Source organism: Schistocerca nitens, chromosome 3, assembly GCF_023898315.1.
Source record: "Schistocerca nitens isolate TAMUIC-IGC-003100 chromosome 3, iqSchNite1.1, whole genome shotgun sequence".
Lineage (NCBI taxonomy): Eukaryota > Metazoa > Arthropoda > Insecta > Orthoptera > Acrididae > Schistocerca > Schistocerca nitens.
This window is the reverse complement of record NC_064616.1, coordinates 393,686,478-393,704,790: the sequence shown is the minus strand read 5'-3', so window position 1 is coordinate 393,704,790 and position 18,313 is coordinate 393,686,478.

Sequence of the window (18,313 nt, the reverse complement as noted above, 5' to 3'; positions counted from 1 at the left end):
ATTCTCCAGTCTTGTGAAATATTTTGAAGACATGTTGCACACGAATCAGTACCTGTCAAACCCATACAGCCCCTCAGAACTCATCCGCATTTGTTTAATCAAATTACCTGAGCATTTACGACATATTATTTTGGCAGGACGTTGCAAAGATAACATTGAAGCTTTTGAGGGACTGTTACAAGAATTGGAAATTGACACTGACAATCGCGGAACGCGAAAACAGGAACACAGCAATTACAGGTAACATCCGTCGCAATTCCGTGATGAAAGAAATAATAACTGGACACGACAAGGCTATTCTCACAACACAAATCGTGACCAAAACAGACACCACCCATATGGCAACCGTTGGCAGAGTAGTAATAATTACAGGGAAAGATCACCTCTCCGCGGTAATGACTATCACAGAGACAATCAGAGAAACAGACAATATGGGAACCAAAATAAATAATATCAAGGGAGACAGAATAACTTTAGACACAACGGACCAGCGCGCAGTTACGATTCCGGGAGAAGTTCTCCACCACGTGACCGACAAGAAAGTAACTATGGAATCTACCGACATGACGACAGACGATATGATCGTAACGACAGACCTGAATTGCATCAGAAGTGGCGGGATTCAAACAGAGCAGGGCCCTCTCGACAAGGTGAATTTGTAGAAGTTAGGTCTCCAAACCCCAATAACGGCGCGCGCCAACAAAGAGACAATAGGCAATGACTCATACCGGTGGCAGCCACAAAACGTACGTATGAAACTGACGACGCAGGTGCCGTAGCTAGTAATTACGTAAAAATGGAAGACGTTAGGGACATATTACTCGAGGAACACGACGTAAAACATAACAACATTGCATATCCTGTGATTCACATTACAGTAAATGACGTAAAATTTACGGCAGTACTTGACTCTGGCAGTCCCATTTCAGTAATTAGTGAAACAGCCTTTAGCAAATGCAACAAATCGAACGATTGTCCCACACTTCCGTTACGTAAGATTAAATTACAAGGTGCAATCTTTGGAAAAAGTGTAGATGTACGCCAACAAACCAACTTAGAATTCTTTTGTCAAAGCCACAGCTTCTCTATGAGCTTTCTTATTGTTCCATTATTGTCGACGGAAATTATATTGGGAGTAGACTTTTTGAATGAATAAAAAGCAATCTTAAACTTTCACGATGCTGAAATAAGTTTAGAAAAAGAAGGTAAGTCAATAGCTTTGAAATTTGAAGATTGGCTCTCAAACCATGACGAGGAAATTAATCGGCTTTACCTTCTGTTAGACAACAGTTCGGAATTTTCTACGGAACTAGACACTAACAATCACTCTGCAAGTACTGACAGGAATGATATCGACAGCATATTTGATACTAATTAGTTAAATCAGAATAAAATTCAAACAATTGAGAATTGTAATGACACTGATAGGCAGGACCTTTTTGAGATTTTACGACCACATTCCACAGTTTTTACTCACAAAACAGGAACAATCAAGGGATTTCAGTACCAATTTCGTGTTCGTGAGCATACTAAATTTTGTGTTAGACCATACGTAATTCCGGCGCATTATAGGGACCGTGTTAGAACAGAAATACAATCTATGCTTGACGAGGGCATTATTGACCCTGCAGTAAGCTCATACAACAATGCATTACATGTTGTTGAGAAGAAAAATGGATCGATCAGGCTTGTCTTAGATTCGAGACAAATCAATACTATCATTATTCCTGAAACAGACAGGCCGCAAACGTTGGAAGAACTTCTTCAAAATTTTAATGGTGTAAAAGTGTTGTCTTCCATTGATCTCAGATCCAGCTTTTATCAGATCGAACTTCATCCAGAATGTAGAAAATACACAGCTTTTCTTTCTTTCGGCGTTTGTTATCAATTTCGGAAACTTCCTTTTGGTTTGAACATTTCCTCGGCAGCGTTCATTCGCGGGCTAAATTCCATATTACCTGAGTTCTTAAAACGTCACATCACCTTATATGTGGATGATATTCTAATAGCAGAAGCTTCATGGGAACAACATAATCGCATCCTCAACAATTTGTTACGTATTTATGCAGTTTCTGGAATTACAGTTAACTTGGAAAAGTCTGAATTCGGTAGGTCAAAGGTGAGGTTTTTGGGACATATTAGTTCTTCTGAAGGCATTCAGCCGGATCCTGAAAAGTTAGAAGCAATCAGAGCCATTCCAATTCCATCCACAAAAAGACAAGTCTGCAGTTTTCTAGGTCTCGTAAATTTTTACCGTCGTTTTCTGAATATACAAATTCTAGTTACACCAAAACTTTGTTCTCTCACTGAAAAAAATACTATTTGGAACTGGGACGAACAAGCACAGTTGAAATTCAATTCTTTGAAAGAATCGCTACTTAACGCGCCAATACTAGCTCATCCAGATCTGTCACAAGATTTCTGCCGTAGCACGGATTCTTCTAAAGTCGATCTTGGTGCCCATTTATTTCAAGAAGCCACAGAAAATGACACTACTGTTCAGAAAACCATTGCTTCTGCTAGCCGAGTGCTAACAAAATCTGAAAAAAGTTATTCCGTTACTGAATTAGAAGCTTTAGCTATCGTTTGGGCATTTAACAAATTCCGTTTCTTTCTGGTAAGCACCTAAAAGTATGCAGTGATCATCGTGCATTACAATTTCTTATGTCTTCAAAATTAAATCATGACAGATTAAAACGTTGGGCATTGTTTCTGCAAGAATTCCACTTCACAATAGTCTACATTCCCGGCAAGCAGAACATTGTTGCGGACGCACTGTTACGCGCCCCGGCTGGGCTTGAGAAAATTAACATAGAAGGCAACCTCGAAAAAAATTTCAGTATTCTTTACATTCAGAAAGTCGCCTTTGAAAACTTCATCACCACATCTTTAAAGGACATTGCTCATGAACAAGATAAAGATCCGATTTGTAAAGACATTAAAAGTAAATGGCATGAAAAGCCGCACACTCAGATTCGTCATTATTATCTGGTTAGAAACAACATACTCTTCAAACGCTGCACTGTTGATGACAAGCTATGGGTACTTTGCATTCATGACGATTTTGTTAATAAGCTCATTTGGTACATTCATTTCAGCTATGCACATTTTGGTCCACGAAAATGTTATCATATTCTTAGGACGACTTGTTATTTTAACAATATGGAAAAGAGAATTCGAAGAGTCTTGTCTTTTTGTAAGCTTTGTCAAAGGTGAAACCATCTACTATCTCACATCGTGCTCCGTTGTTTCGTATCATTCCTTCTAAATTAAAAGAATTTGCTGCTGTTGATCTCTTGGGACCCGCCGTCAGAACATCTAATGCATTTTCGTACGTTCTAGTCGCTGTTGAACTTACTTCAAAATTTGTTTCTTTCACACCGTTACGTAAAGCCACTGGACGGTCTGTATCCAACGCCTTTGTTAAAAAATTTTTACGTGAAGTTGGACACGTTAGTAAAGTCATTTCAGATAACGGACCTCAAATCAGATCTGGTGTTTGGTCACGCATGCTTCGGAACCATAAAATCAAACCTGTTTTTATTTCATTGTACTCACTACATTGAAACCCCTCCGAACGGATTATGAAAGAAATCAATAAGCTTTGCAGACTTTATTGTCACAGAAAGCATCAGCATTGGGACAGATATTTACACTTATTTCAAAACGTGCTGAATGAAATGCCTCATGATTCCACTGCTTTACCACCTACTCTTGTACTGAAGAATGAAGAACCACCGAACAGAATCAGAGAGCTTGTACCTTTCCCGAATACACGTAAACTTCGACACAAAGACATAATTGATTTGGCTATTAAAAATATAAAATCTGCAGCAGACAAAAGGAGAAAACTACACGGTAAAGCAAATGCAAAGAAATTATATATTGGTCAGAAAGTTCTCATTAAAGCTCATTCATTGTCACATAAGAAGAAACACTTGAGTCACAAATTCTTTCTAGTTTACAATGGACCTTACAGAATCCGACGTATACCACATGATAATTGCGTTGAAGTTGAAACTCCGCTGTATTAGGAAGAGTAAAGGTTTACACCATATTTCACATGTAAAACCGTTTATTGAAAGATAATCTGCTTTTTAACTTAGTCTTTGCTATAAAATTTTTTCACTTCATGTTACTAGTACTCTTTGTCACACTTAGAAACATCACATGCAACTATGATTTAAAATTAACTATCCAGTCTAGAACCTAGGGAATATATTTAGTCAATAATTACGAATTCATCGTTATAGTGAACTGACGACACAATGTTATTGTGTGTGTACATTCTTGGTTGTTAGTTGCACGATTACATAACGACTATAAGGCTTACATACTTAGAACATATACCGGTACTGCTAATGAGATTTCAATGAAACATTTTGGTTTACTTGAAAATAAATTCTGGATTTAAAATACTTTCAGTGAGATACCAGATGACACAGTGGTTAGTTTATGTGACAGCTACACGATTTTATCACGACGCTACTAATGAGTGCCAATTTACAATGTTGCTTTTTCAGTGTTTCTGTTTTATATCTGCACAGTTTTTCTGTATTATTCTGGAAAGTAAAATATGTTTTAGTAGTAACTTTTGTGGTATAGTTACAATGATACTGCCTTTTCTGTAGCACAACAATATGTTACAGCACAGTACTTTCTTCATCATGGCAATAAGCGTAGTAACTAAGATATCTGTACGCAAAGCATTTCACTTTTGTTTATGATGAGGTAAGTATATTGACTTCTGCAGAACTTAGCTTTCGGAGGACGATAACTACGACACTTCCACAGAGATTATCTTACAACAAGACGCACAGTTTAGCGCTGCAGTACACGTATTTGAGTGATTAATTTTATATATAAAACATATAGTTTCAAAGGTTTTTGAATTACAAAGAATGTTTTCCATGATACATTTCATTCCATTGCAATAATCTGTAACACCTGAGGGTATAATTACATTAATCCTCAGGGGGGTAATCGCTTACTTTGTGTACCATGTGTGTGGCAAGCACAAGGAGCCCTAGCTAATATGGTATTTGCTTATACAACTTTACACATCGGTACCATATTTCTCCAACACAGAATTACACAGCTACCTGATTATTTAACAGAGAAACAAACATTTTTTTACTACATCAGTGACACATGTTTACGCAATTACACAGTTGGATAATTTCATACTTATGAAATTGTATTTTGTCTGTACTTTGTGAACTGTTCAAATTTTTTCGGAACCATTGTGTAACTATGAGAGCTTTGAATGATATATTTGATATGGAATCATGATTTTTATAGTACGTTTGAGGTAGATGACACTATTTAAATGAGCAGAGAATTTTCTTTAGATTTTGAAATTATTGCCGAAAGCTACGACGTTTTCAAGATTTGAGTGAGGTGTTATGATGTTATTATTACGACGACGATGTGTATTATGCTGCTGAGGTATGTTTATGATCAATAAGATGATGCTACCGTATATGAGGAATTTGATTATGCTACATATTTATTATGATGAAATATTGAAGAAGTGTCGATGAATACGTATATGAATAATGAGTAGTGGTTAGGGACTCTGATTTGTGGAAAAGGATGTTGGAAACCAAGAATCGTTCTTTAAGAGTTATGAAATGAGTGTAAATGCGCGATTGTATCACAATGCCGACGAAAACTTTTTTAACAATATTATATTCATAGGATTTTGTTTCTACACATTTGTAACGCAAATTCTCAGCCTGTGAAATTTTTTTATATGAGACAGCCACTGTAGTGGAAACTGCTGTCGTAAATATTTCGGTAAGAAAGTTAAGTGACCACCTGCACGTAATGCGTCGTAGGCACCCAACTGCGCGACAGTCGCATGGAAAAAAGCCATTAGTGTGTGCCTTTCAGAGGCACAGGTGTAAAAGAAAAGGGCCATTATCCTCGCTATTGACATTTACAGCTACATCTACAATCATACTCCGCAAGCCACCCAACGGTGTGTGGCGGAGGGCACTTTACGTGCCACTGTCATTACCTCCCTTTCCTGTTCCAGTCGCGTATGGTTCGCGGGAAGAACGACTGTCTGAAAGCCTCCGTGCGCGCTCGAATCTCTCTACTTTTACATTCGTGATATCCTCGGGAGGTATAAGTAGGGGGAAGCAATATACTCGATACCTCATCCAGAAACGCACCCTCTCGAAACCTGGCGAGCAAGCTACACCGCAATGCAGAGCCCCTCTCTTGCAGAGTCTGCCACTTGAGTTTATTAAACATCTCCGTAACGCTATCACGGTTACCAAATAACCCTGTGACGAAACGTGCCACTTTTGGATCTTCTCTATATCCTCCGTCAACTCGATCTGGTACGGATCCCACTCTGATGAGCAATACTCAAGTATAGGTCGAACGAGTGTTTTGTAAGCCACCTCCTTTGTTGCTGGACTACATTTTCTAAGCACTCTCCCAATGAATCTCAACCTGGTACCCGCCTTACCAACAATTAATTTTATATGATCATTCCACTTCAAATCGTTCCGCACGCATACTCCCAGATATTTTACAGAAGTAACTGCTACCAGTGTTTGTTCCGCTATCATATAATCATACAATAAAGGATCCTTCTTTCTATGTATTCGCAATACATTACATTTGTCTATGTTAAGGGACAGTTGCCACTCCCTGCACCAAGTGCCTATCCGCTGCAGATCTTCCTGCATTTCGCTACAATTTTCTAATGCTGCAACTTCTCTGTATACTACAGCATCATCCGCGAAAAGCCGCATGGAACTTCCGACACTATCTACTAGGTCATTTATATATATTGTGAAAAGCAATGGTCCCATAACACTTCCCTGTGGCACGCCAGAGGTTACCTTAACGTCTGTAGACGTCTCTCCATTGATAACAACATGCTGTGTTCTGTTTGCTAAAAAATCTTCAATCCAGCCACACAGCTGGTCTGATATTCCGTAGGCTCTTACTTTGTTTATCAGGCGACAGTGCGGAACTGTATCGAACGCTTTCCGGAAGTCAAGAAAAATAGCATCTACCTGGGAGCCTGTATCTAATATTTTCTGGGTCTCATGAACAAATAACGCGAGTTGGGTCTCACACGATCGCTGTTTCCGGAATCCATGTTGATTCCTACATAGTAGATTCTGGGTTTCCAAAAACGACATGATACTCGAGCAAAAAACATGTTCTAAAATCTACAACAGATCGACGTCAGAGATATAGGTCTATAGTTTCGCGCATCTGCTCGACGACCCTTCTTGAAGACTGGGACTACCTGTGCTCTTTTCCAATCATTTGGAACCCTCCGTTCCTCTAGAGACTTGCGGTACACGGCTGTTAGAAGTGGGGCAAGTTCTTTCGCGTACTCTGTGTAGAATCGAATTTGTATCCCGTCAGGTCCAGTGGACTTTCCTCTGTTGAGTGATTCCAGTTGCTTTTCTATTCCTTGGACACTTATTTCGATGTCAGCCATTTTTTCGTTTGTGCGAGGATTTAGAGAAGGAACTGCAGTGCGGTCTTCCTCTGTGACACAGCTTTGGAAAAAGGTGTTTAGTATTTCAGCTTTACGCGTGTCATCCTCTGTTTCAATGCCATCATCATCCCGGAGTGTCTGGATATGCTGTTTCGAGCCACTTACTGATTTAACGTAAGACCAGAACTTCCTAGGATTTTCTGTCAAGTCTGTACATAGAATTTTACTTTCGAATTCACTGAACGCTTCTCGCATAGCCCTCCTTACGCTAACTTTGACATCGCTTAGCTTCTGTTTGTCTGAGAGGTTTTGGCTGCGTTTAAACTTGGAGTGAAGCTCTCTTTGCTTTCGCAGTAGTTTCCTAACTTTGTTGTTGTACCACGGTGGGTTTTTCCCGTCCCTCACAGTTTTACTCGGCACGTACCTGTCTAAAACGCATTTTACGATTGCCTTGAACTTTTTCCATAAACACTCAACATTATCAGTGTCGGAACAGAAATTTTCGTTTTGATCTGTTAGGTGGTCTGAAATCTGCCTTCTATTACTCTTGCTAAACAGATAAACCTTCCTCCCTTTTTTTATATTCCTATTAACTTCCATATTCAGCGATGCTACAACGGCCTTATGATCACTGATTCCCTGTTCTGCACTTACAGAGTCGAGAAGTTCGGGTCTGTTTGTTATCAATAGGTCCAAGATGTTATCTCCACGAGTCGGTTCTCTGTTTAATTGCTCGAGGTAATTTTCGGATAGTGCACTCAGTATAATGTCACTCGATGCTCTGTCCCTACCACCCGTCCTAAACATCTGAGTGTCCCAGTCTATATCTGGTAAATTGAAATCTCCACCTAAGACTATAACATGCTGAGGAAATTTATGCGAAATGTATTCCAAATTTTCTCTCAGTTGTTCTGCCACTAACGCTGCTGAGTCGGGAGGTCGGTAAAAGGAGCCAGTTATTAACCCAGCTCGGTTGTTGAGTGTAACCTCCACCCATAATAATTCACAGGAACTATCCACTTCTACTTCACTACAGGATAAACTACTACTAACAGCGACAAACAATCCACCACCGGTTGCATGCAATCTATCCTTCCTAAACACCGTCTGTACCTCTGTAAAAATTTCGGCAGAATTTATCTCTGGCTAAAGCCAGCTCTCTGTACCTATAACGATTTCAGCTTCGGTGCTTTCTATCAGCGCTTGAAGTTCCGGTACTTTACCAACGCAGCTTCGACAGTTTACAATTACAATACCGATTGCTGCTTGGTCCCCGCATGTCCTGACTTTGCTCCGCACCCTTTGAGGCTGTTGCCCTTTCTGTACTTGCCCAAGGCCATCTAACCTAAAAGAAACCGCCCAGTCCACGCCACACAACCCCTGCTACCCGTGTAGCCGCTTGCTGCGTGTAGTGGACTCCTGACCTATCCAGCGGAACCCGAAACCCCACCACCCTATGGCGCAAGTCGAGGAATCTGCAGCCCACACTGTCACAGAACCGTCTCAGCCTCTGATTCAGACCCTCCACTCGGCTCTGTACCAAAGGTCCGCAGTCAGTCCTGTCGACGATGCTGCAGATGGTGAGCTCTGCTTTCATCCCGCTAGCGAGACTGGCAGTCTTCAGCAAATCAGATATCCGTCGGAAGCCAGAGAGGATTTCCTCCGATCCATAGCGACACACATCATTGGTGCCGACATGAGCGACCACCTGCAGATGGGTGCACCCTGTACCCTTCATGGCATCCGGAAGGACCCTTTCCACATCTGGAATGACTCCCCCCGGTATGCACACGGAGTGCACATTGGTTTTCTTCCCCTCTCTTGCTGCCATTTCTCTAAGGGGCCCCAATACGCGCCTGACGTTGGAGCTCCCAACTACCAGTAAGCCCACCCTCTGCGACCGCCCGGATCTTGCAGACTGAGGGGCAACCTCTGGAACAGGACAAGCAGCCATGTCAGGCCGAAGATCAGTATCAGCCTGAGACAGAACCTGAAACCGGTTCGTCAGACAAACTGGAGAGGCCTTCCGTTCAGCCCTCCGGAATGTCTTTCGCCCCCTGCCACACCTTGAGACTACCTCCCACTCTACCACAGGTGAGGGATCAGCCTCAATGCGGGCAGTATCCCGGGCAACCACAGTCTTAGTCCGATCGGGGGATGCGTGGGACGAGCTGGCCGTCCCCGACAAACCCCCATCCGGACCCCCACAGTGATGCCCATTGGCAACAGCCTCAAGCTGTGTGACCGAAGCCAACACTGCCTGAAGCTGGGAGCGAAGGGATGCCAACTCAGCCTGCATCCGAACACAGCAGTTGCAGTCCCTATCCATGCTAAAAACTGTTTTGCAAAGAACGTCTGAACTAATCTACAGAGAGCGCAAACAAATCGACAAAATTTAAAAGGTTATTAAAATACAAGATTGCCTAGTAAATGCAGTAATGCTGCTACTAACGCACTGCTGACACACTGCTCGGCAGCGGAAGGAGACTACGCGATTTTACACTATTCAGGTACTAAAACGCGATGCTACAACTCGCAAATACTATAATACGCCCGAAATTTATGTATCAAACAATGCAAGTACCAAAAACACTCAAAGAAATTAAGAATTAAACTATGTAAGAAATGAGTGAGCTAGGAGTATACGACTTGCTGCTGCAGCTGCTTATCCAACGGCGGCAGGGAGCACACTGACTGTGACCAACCGACACTGGCCGTTCAAAACAAAAACAAAAGACAAACGACTACGCGAATTTACACTATTCAGGCACTAAAACGCGATGCTACAACTCGCAAATACTATAATACGCCCGAAATTTATGTATCAAACAATGCAAGTACAAAAAACACTCAAAGAAATTAAGAATTAAACTATGTAAGAAATGAGTGAGCTAGGAGTATACGACTTGCTGCTGCAGCTGCTTATCCAACGGCGGCAGGGAGCACACTGACTGTGACCAACCGACACTGGCCGTTCAAAACAAAAACAAAAGACAAACGACTACGCGAATTTACACTATTCAGGTACTAAAACGCGATGCTACAACTCGCAAATACAATAATACGCCCGAAATTTATGTATCAAACAATGCAAGTACCAAAAACACTCAAAGAAATTAAGAATTAAACTATGTAAGAAATGAGTGAGCTAGGAGTATACGACTTGCTGCTGCAGCTGCAGAAAGCATCGCAAATACGACACGCTCATTACTTGGAAACATGATTACTCGTACTTTGTGCTACTTACTGAAATGCTTATGAATTGATGGGAAATATTCGTACATCTGCACACCTGATTATGACAAGTGTCTTTCTACGAGAATTTCTACTGACTTATGAAATGCCACATAGCTGTTGAATGATGTTTTTATGCTTTGGTTTGCGTAATTGCTTATTTCATTTGATATCTGGTTGCCAGCTGTCTTGCAGCATTGGTTTCATAAAATAAAATTAAATGCATTTGCTAATGTGAACACTTTCTGTCAACAGATCTATTAAATAATTATTTTATGATCCACATTCTTCGAAAAAGGAGCTCTTGGAATGGAAAAGACAATAAGAAGGGACTAATAACAGTAACTGCATATATAATTTTCTTTTCAAGTACTTGGTAATTTTTTGTAGAATTAGTTTTTGTGGTGCACCACTTTAATTACATAGACATTACGATGTAAATATACATTTCCCTTGTCTGCATTGTTGTCTTTAGTGTAATATTTTTTTCTGCTTGAGCTATGTCATGTTTAGATATAAGTTATTGCATTTGCTGCTGCTGTTTGCAGGCATAGTGCTACTAAATTTCACTTTGTATTACTCTGTTAAGCCAGTTTTACTACGAATTTATTTTTCTTGTTTGCTGCGCATTGCCTTATATTAGTTGTAGTATTGCATTTGCTTTGCTAATTTATGCTGCTTGCTTTGCCTTTTGTATTTTTTTATCATTGCTGTTTGTGTTAATTGTTTTGAGCTGCTATATTGCCTCGTTCCTTAGTTTAGCATCTGAGATCAGTAGATTTAAGTTAGCTTACGACGGGGTAGGCTATATGTGAGAACGAGTTGTGATGAATTGGAAGAAATGCATTGGGAAGCTATAAGAAAATGGTTTGGCCAAAATGAATTTTGAAAGAGGATGTGAACAGAATACAGAAAGCATGCTTGGATCGGATGTTTTTTTGGTGGAAACAACTATTGAAATAAGGGGAAAGATCTACAGAACGAAGTTTTAGGTTGGACTGCAGTACCAAATGTTACACTGAAAACAAACCCTGTCCTTTCCTCGTGTGTTATTCTGCTATGTGTTTGTGTACTCTTGTATATTTGTGTTTTTCCTGTCTTTATTTGTTTAGCTGATATGAGTTATGTTGTGGAATTTTTCTAATAATATGTTATTTTCTTTGTAAAAATGTTTAGACATTATTTATTCTGTTTTGTTTTAATGCTCATGTGTGAAGTTGATGTTTCAAAAGTTATTCTGATCTTTTATGTATGAACTTATGTCATAATTCCTGTAACACTGATGTATATGTTATTTCGATTCTTTTTTAAAGCCTGTACTACAAATGTTATCTGTATTGTTATGTTCTTTAATGATGTATTTTGTACCTTTGTAATTGTATTCTTATGTTATAAAATTGTGATTGACACCAGTTCATCAAATTAAGTTACTTGTAAGTTCCATTTCACTGCACACGTTTCTGTTGGTCATAGTATATGGACAAAATGTGAGAAGTAGGGACTGTTAGTGTTTGCACGTGTGTTAATAATTCAGCAAGGGACTGGATAACAGCATTGCTGGTTCTAAGGACAATTCCAAAAACTTTGTGAGTGCACAAGTTGTGGTTATGGACTTGCTATATTGTCCGCAAGACTCTTCGACGGTGATCGTGCACCGGCACAGTTGCAACAGATGGCTGCTGGCCGTCTCTACAAGTACTACAGTGGGTCTGCATCTTTGATGACCCTCCAATACCATTATTTCTACAAGGACTGCAGTGGGTCTGCACCTCTGGTGGCCCACCAATACCGTAATCTCTACCAGGACTACAGTGGGTCTGCTCTGTGATGACCTACCTACCAATATTCATCAAAACGTCGAATGACTTAGCTGTGGGTTTGCTCTGTTGTGGCCCATTACCTGTCAGCATGTCAACAGTCAGCGCTGTCTTTCCGTTGGAAGGACAACACTACTTCTTCAAAACTGCATGGAAATCCACTACTTCCGTGTGCATTGTCTTTTACTGCGCAGACTTTGAGAAAAAACAGCAATTTTACTGTGATGAATGATCAGGACTGTCTTTATGGACTGTGAGAAAATATTAGCTTTCGACCAACATGGTATTAATAAGTGTGTGCATTTGATATCTTTCTTACTGTAATTATGAAAAAATTTTTTCAAATCTGTATTGGCCAGTGCCCAAAACAATTTGTAAAACTTTTTGTGGGGAGCATGCGGGCTATGTAAGTAGGCTGTTTATGTTTTCTTATTGGCAACGTTACGTAGCGCTCTGTATGAAAATCACTGGCTGTGCTGTGTGCAGTCTGTGGCTGGTTTGCATTGTTGTCGGCTATTGTAGTGTTGGGCAGCTGGACGTTAACAGCGCGTAGCGTTGCGCAGTTGGAGGTGAGCCGCCAGCAGTGGTGGATGTGGGGAGAGAGATGGCGGAGTTTTGAAATTTGTAAGACTGGATGTTATGAACTGCTATATATATTATGACTATTAAGGTAAATACATTGTTTGTTCTCTATTAAAATCTTTCATTTGCTAACTATGCCTGTCAGTAGTTAGTGTCTTCTGTAGTTTGAATCTTTTATTTAGCTGGCAGTAGTGGCGCTCGCTGTATTGCAGTAGTTTGAGTAACGAAGATTTTTGTAAGTGATTTGTGAAAGGTATAGGTTAATGTTAGTCAGGGCCATTCTTTTGTAGGGGTTATTGAAAGTCAGATTGCGTTGCGCTAAAGAACATTGTGCGTCAATTTAAGCACAGTCATGTATAATTGTTCAAAGGGGACGTTTCAAATTTCAGTGTAGCCACAAGAAGCTGACAGATGATGATCTGCCTGCCACCTGCTTACTGACTTGGTCACTGAGATGCAGCCATCCCAATGCAAGGTACATCCATGGTCTGCCATTGCGACCCACTTGGACATCACGGCTGTGGAGAAGACTTATTTGCTGCCAGTTCTCATCCGACTGAAGGTCGTTCGTGGATGAGGGGCACGCCGTCATCCCCACATTGTCTGATTTTGGGAGACCAGGGTGCACCCTACACAACAACCATCCTGCCGGAAAGCGCAGATAGTAACACCCACTGAAGCACACAATGGGCCATCTGTGAGAGTGCTGAGATGTAGGCCAGACCTGTGCTGTCTAACCAGTGAGAACATAAACGCTTACTCAGCTTCTCCTCTGCAGTCCACAACTCTTCACCACTGACCTGTAGCATCATCGTCAAAAATCGCTGACAAGGTGCTTCAGCAGGTCCCCCCAGCATACACTTAAGCCTGCACGCTGCATGAAGCTATGAGGGAGGCTAATTACTCTGTCTATTCATACTGGTAATAGAATGTCATACTAGATGTCACTGTGTTACTGAGACTTCCGGGCATAGCGCCCAACCACTCCCACACCACCCTTCAGCTCCCTAGCCTGTAGCAGCCTCGGCCAAACTGGGGTGCTAAACATCACTGTAATTTACGGTGCGTATGAATTCACGCACACAGCCATCCAAAATCAGTCCGAGTGGGAAATGCACAATATTCGTCTGTCCGTTGTCGCTGAACATCTGATAGAATTCGACATCAAACTACTAGAGATGAAGCTCTGAGCAAAGGTATCAAGGAATTATTACTTATTCCCAGACCATTTTGAAGATAATTAGCGAGTTATCTGCAAGTTTTCATGTAACTGAAGTGATAGTGACTGATAGTGTATGTAGTTCGTACAATATTCCCAAGTCTGCTTTCTATGTAACAACATATTGACAACACACTAAGTCACCGAAGCATCCGAGGATGCCCTAGACAAAGAGCGGTAAGTACGCTTAGAGCACTTTGAAAGATACTAGCCACTCAGAGAAATGTTCGGACCTGTTACAGTATGTTTCGAATACCTCTTGAAGATGAAGGAAGAAGAAGAAGGTATTGATGATTTTATTAAACACTACACAGTAGTGGATAGATACAACACAAGGAGTGAGCAGGAGAAAACCACTTACGCTGGCAGCTCAATAAGAAAGCAATGCAGATTAATGATAAAGAATTTGAAAGTACAAGTGGTACAATGAATCTCCATGTATCAGCCTCATTAATGTGCCCAACGCCTATGTTCGATTCGCAGACGGCACGTGGAAGCACTAGCAGTGAAGGGCATAACAAGTGTTTTTGGGGGACGTGGACAAAGTGGAGCTGTTGTTGCAGAGGGGAAACTGAGCGATTTATACGACGTCCAAAAGGGCATCATCATTGGTCACAGATGACAGGACTGAGCGACTGCTGTGTAAATGTGTACAGGCAAATGGACGTGTAATTGTTGAGCAACAGACCACCCAAATGAACCAAGGACCTACCATCAGTGACACCTCAACGATCATTCAGTGAACGTTGCTGTGTATGGGCCTCCGCGGGAGGCGCCTGGTTTATACACCCATGCTGACTGCTGTTCATCGGCAACGAAGGCTGGAATTAAGACGACAATACCGCAAATGACCGTCCGCTGAAAGGTGACAGGTGGCCTTTACAGGTGGTTTACGTGTTATGCTCCAATGGACAGTTTCTTCTATGAGAACACCTACCGCATGTATCACTCCCGCTGAAGTAAAATTTGTATTCTATAAATATAAGGTCAGATTTCGCATGGTCTAAACATAACGATAACGACTGCCGTATAAAAAGAGTCTTACACTTTGCATGCTGCTTCGTTTGTTCCGCGGGAGTAATCGTCTTTCGTCTTTAATTGAGCTCTGTACGTTCAAAACCTGTCTCACAGTTATCTGAACACGGTCGTCACTTTCTGTGAAACATTTTTAAACATTTTTAATCCTGCAGCTAGTCGAGTCGGACATGTTGGCATCAGCCGTTTGTTGAATTCACGGATTCGGATTCGTCTCGACGATATCAGATAGTAGCCCAACGTCTGTGTAAGTGTTTACAGATGCCAGCATTAAATCTCAGACGTATTTCACAGTTACTAAGACATCCCACAATGGGTCCAAGATTCTTGAAACCTCATATAGTGCAAAATTAAATAATCTTTACCACATATGTCAAATGTTCTATAATTCGTTTTGTACCGCAGGAGCCAATCAAGTGTCGCAGCGCTCCAGTTAGGTCTTCAGTTCCGGTACGTCGTCATTCTTCTCAGAGCTTGCCAAGAAAACGCAGGACCCTGAGTGACTGGTAGCAAGATGTACAGCGGTTGTAGCTGTCTTCTGATCGACCAACAAATGATGTTGACTAGGCGATCACAGGTCCCCCACTTTCACGTTACTGGATAATTGTAACATACGCTTAATGAAAAAGATTCTTCTCGGCTATTATGAGATTTTCTGTAGCTTTTTTCCAATTGCAAAAACTGTCGTTCAGTGGTTTTCTACCACTCGTTCTATTGTTATAGATGATTTAGAAGGAGTTATCAGACCTCTAACAGTGTTTGACAGACAGTAGCTTCAAAAGCGCGATATTATGATCCAGTCACAAGCAAAAATCGCTGTCAACCAAAATACTAATGGCATATTTACTGACCTGTACCATACGAGTAATCTGTAAGATTTTTTTTTTCTTTGGGGGGGGGGGGGGGGCAGAGAAAATATCTCACTGACTCTCCCGCACAGACTTTGATGTAGGGGGCGAGTGCACATCCTGCTAACGCACTTCACTATCTACCACCATATCTTATTTCAGTCTATACATTTCTCTTTTAAATTCTCTATCAACCCGATTAAATAATCTCACATTCGTAATCCAACCTGTACAACGTAAGTTTTGATTTTCCTGATGATGACAACCTGTTGAGTGGTCCACGCCCTGAGATGCGAATCGGAAACTATTTCTAACTGTGTAATGTTTTTGCCAAGACAATGCCATAACCATTAAGGAATGCATGGAGTTGCATCTCCTCGCGCATAAAAATTATGATTAGAGCTTCTTCTCGCTTTTAGCCATTCACAGTACCAGGACAGGAAGTCGATGTTGGCTAGTATTAAAAGGACAGATCAAACAATCTTTGAAACTGTTCCTCCTGCAACTACTGGAAAGGTTGTGACCCATCTCCAGACATTACGTATTTGCCCAACCTCTCCACAGATATTCCACCTCCTAATGCACCTTCAGTACGGTTTTCCGTATCGTTGAGCCACGCAAACAACCCCATCTCAGCGTGGTCCATGGTTCATAAATGAGATTTCTAAAACATTGCTTATGAAATAACAAGTAGAAAAGAACAGCCTCGCATGGGGAGCAGTCCGCAGCTCGTTGTCTCGTGGCTAGCGTTGCTGCCTCTGGATCACGGGGTTCCGGGTTCGATTCCCGGCCGGGTTGGGGATTTTCTCTGCCTGGGAACTGGGTGTTTGTGTTGTCATCATTTCATCATCATCATCATCATTCGTGGCAGTGGTTAGAATTGACTGTGTACAAAAGTTGGGCTGTGTAAAACTTGTGACTTTGTACGGACGCCGATGACCCCACAGTTGCGCGCCCCACAAACCAAACATCATCATCATCGCTTTGGGAGTACTACATATCTATGTTCTGACTATTTGTCTGACATAGTGGCAATTTTGTTGTTGGGTAACTGTGTAAAGATATGATAAAATTCTGTGAACAATGTTGGGTAACTTCATGTCTTCACTTTCATTTAATATGCACGATATCAGCAGCCCAAGCCAGGCATAGGCGTCCGCACGGCGTTTCAAGACGAGGCATCAGGGACCACTTGCCCTCCAACCCCATAGAAATCGAGTGTACCAACATCTTATTTATTACAGAATTCTCACATACATCTGGACCTGATTACGCTTGATTCAGCAAAACTTCACGTTTAGCGAATTGTAGCATTATGTAGTTGATGGCAATGAGACATCAGTATGGCAGTTACCATACCCTGCTTAGAAAGTGTAACACCACACCCTCGATTATGGAGTACGAGCTTCATTCGTCTGTGAGTCGTTCACGGTTCCATAATAATGAGCGAAGCGATTTACCTCGGACCAGGCGAATGCGGAAAAAAGACGCAGTTGTTTGCATACGCCGACCGCCTTAATTGACTTCTTCCATGTAATGTTGTTGAGTTGGCTACGAAGCGTATCCCAGCTGTAGTAGATTCAAATTCCCATCTTAGTCTTCTTAACACAGTGATGATCAAACTGCGGACCACGGGCTGCATGCTGCCCGAATCAGGAATTCATGCGACCAGCAGTTTTCAGCCATATTTTATAATAATTGGCCTATGTATCTAGCAACTATCAACCGAATGTAAAACTGACATCCAACATTAAGAGTTTCTTAAGAGTGTTATTTTCTGCGCAGTAACAAATAAGATTTCTTGAAGAGACAATAGTATTTACCAGGACATGGCGTCCTATTTGAAAGAATATTTGGAAGATATAAAAAATATATTTGCAGACATTACTATACGAGTGCGTTTCCTCCTCATAGCAAATCCAGCGTGATAATCCCAAATAATTCTGTCAATCTGGGTTTCATAAAACTCATTTGATAAGTGAAATATTCTAGGTACGACACGACAGATAACTTAAAGCTCAAATTAGAAAATATCGTGAAATGCAGGTGTACAATGAATTTTGGAGACGGATGCACAGCAATTTTTAGAAACTTTAGAAGCTAT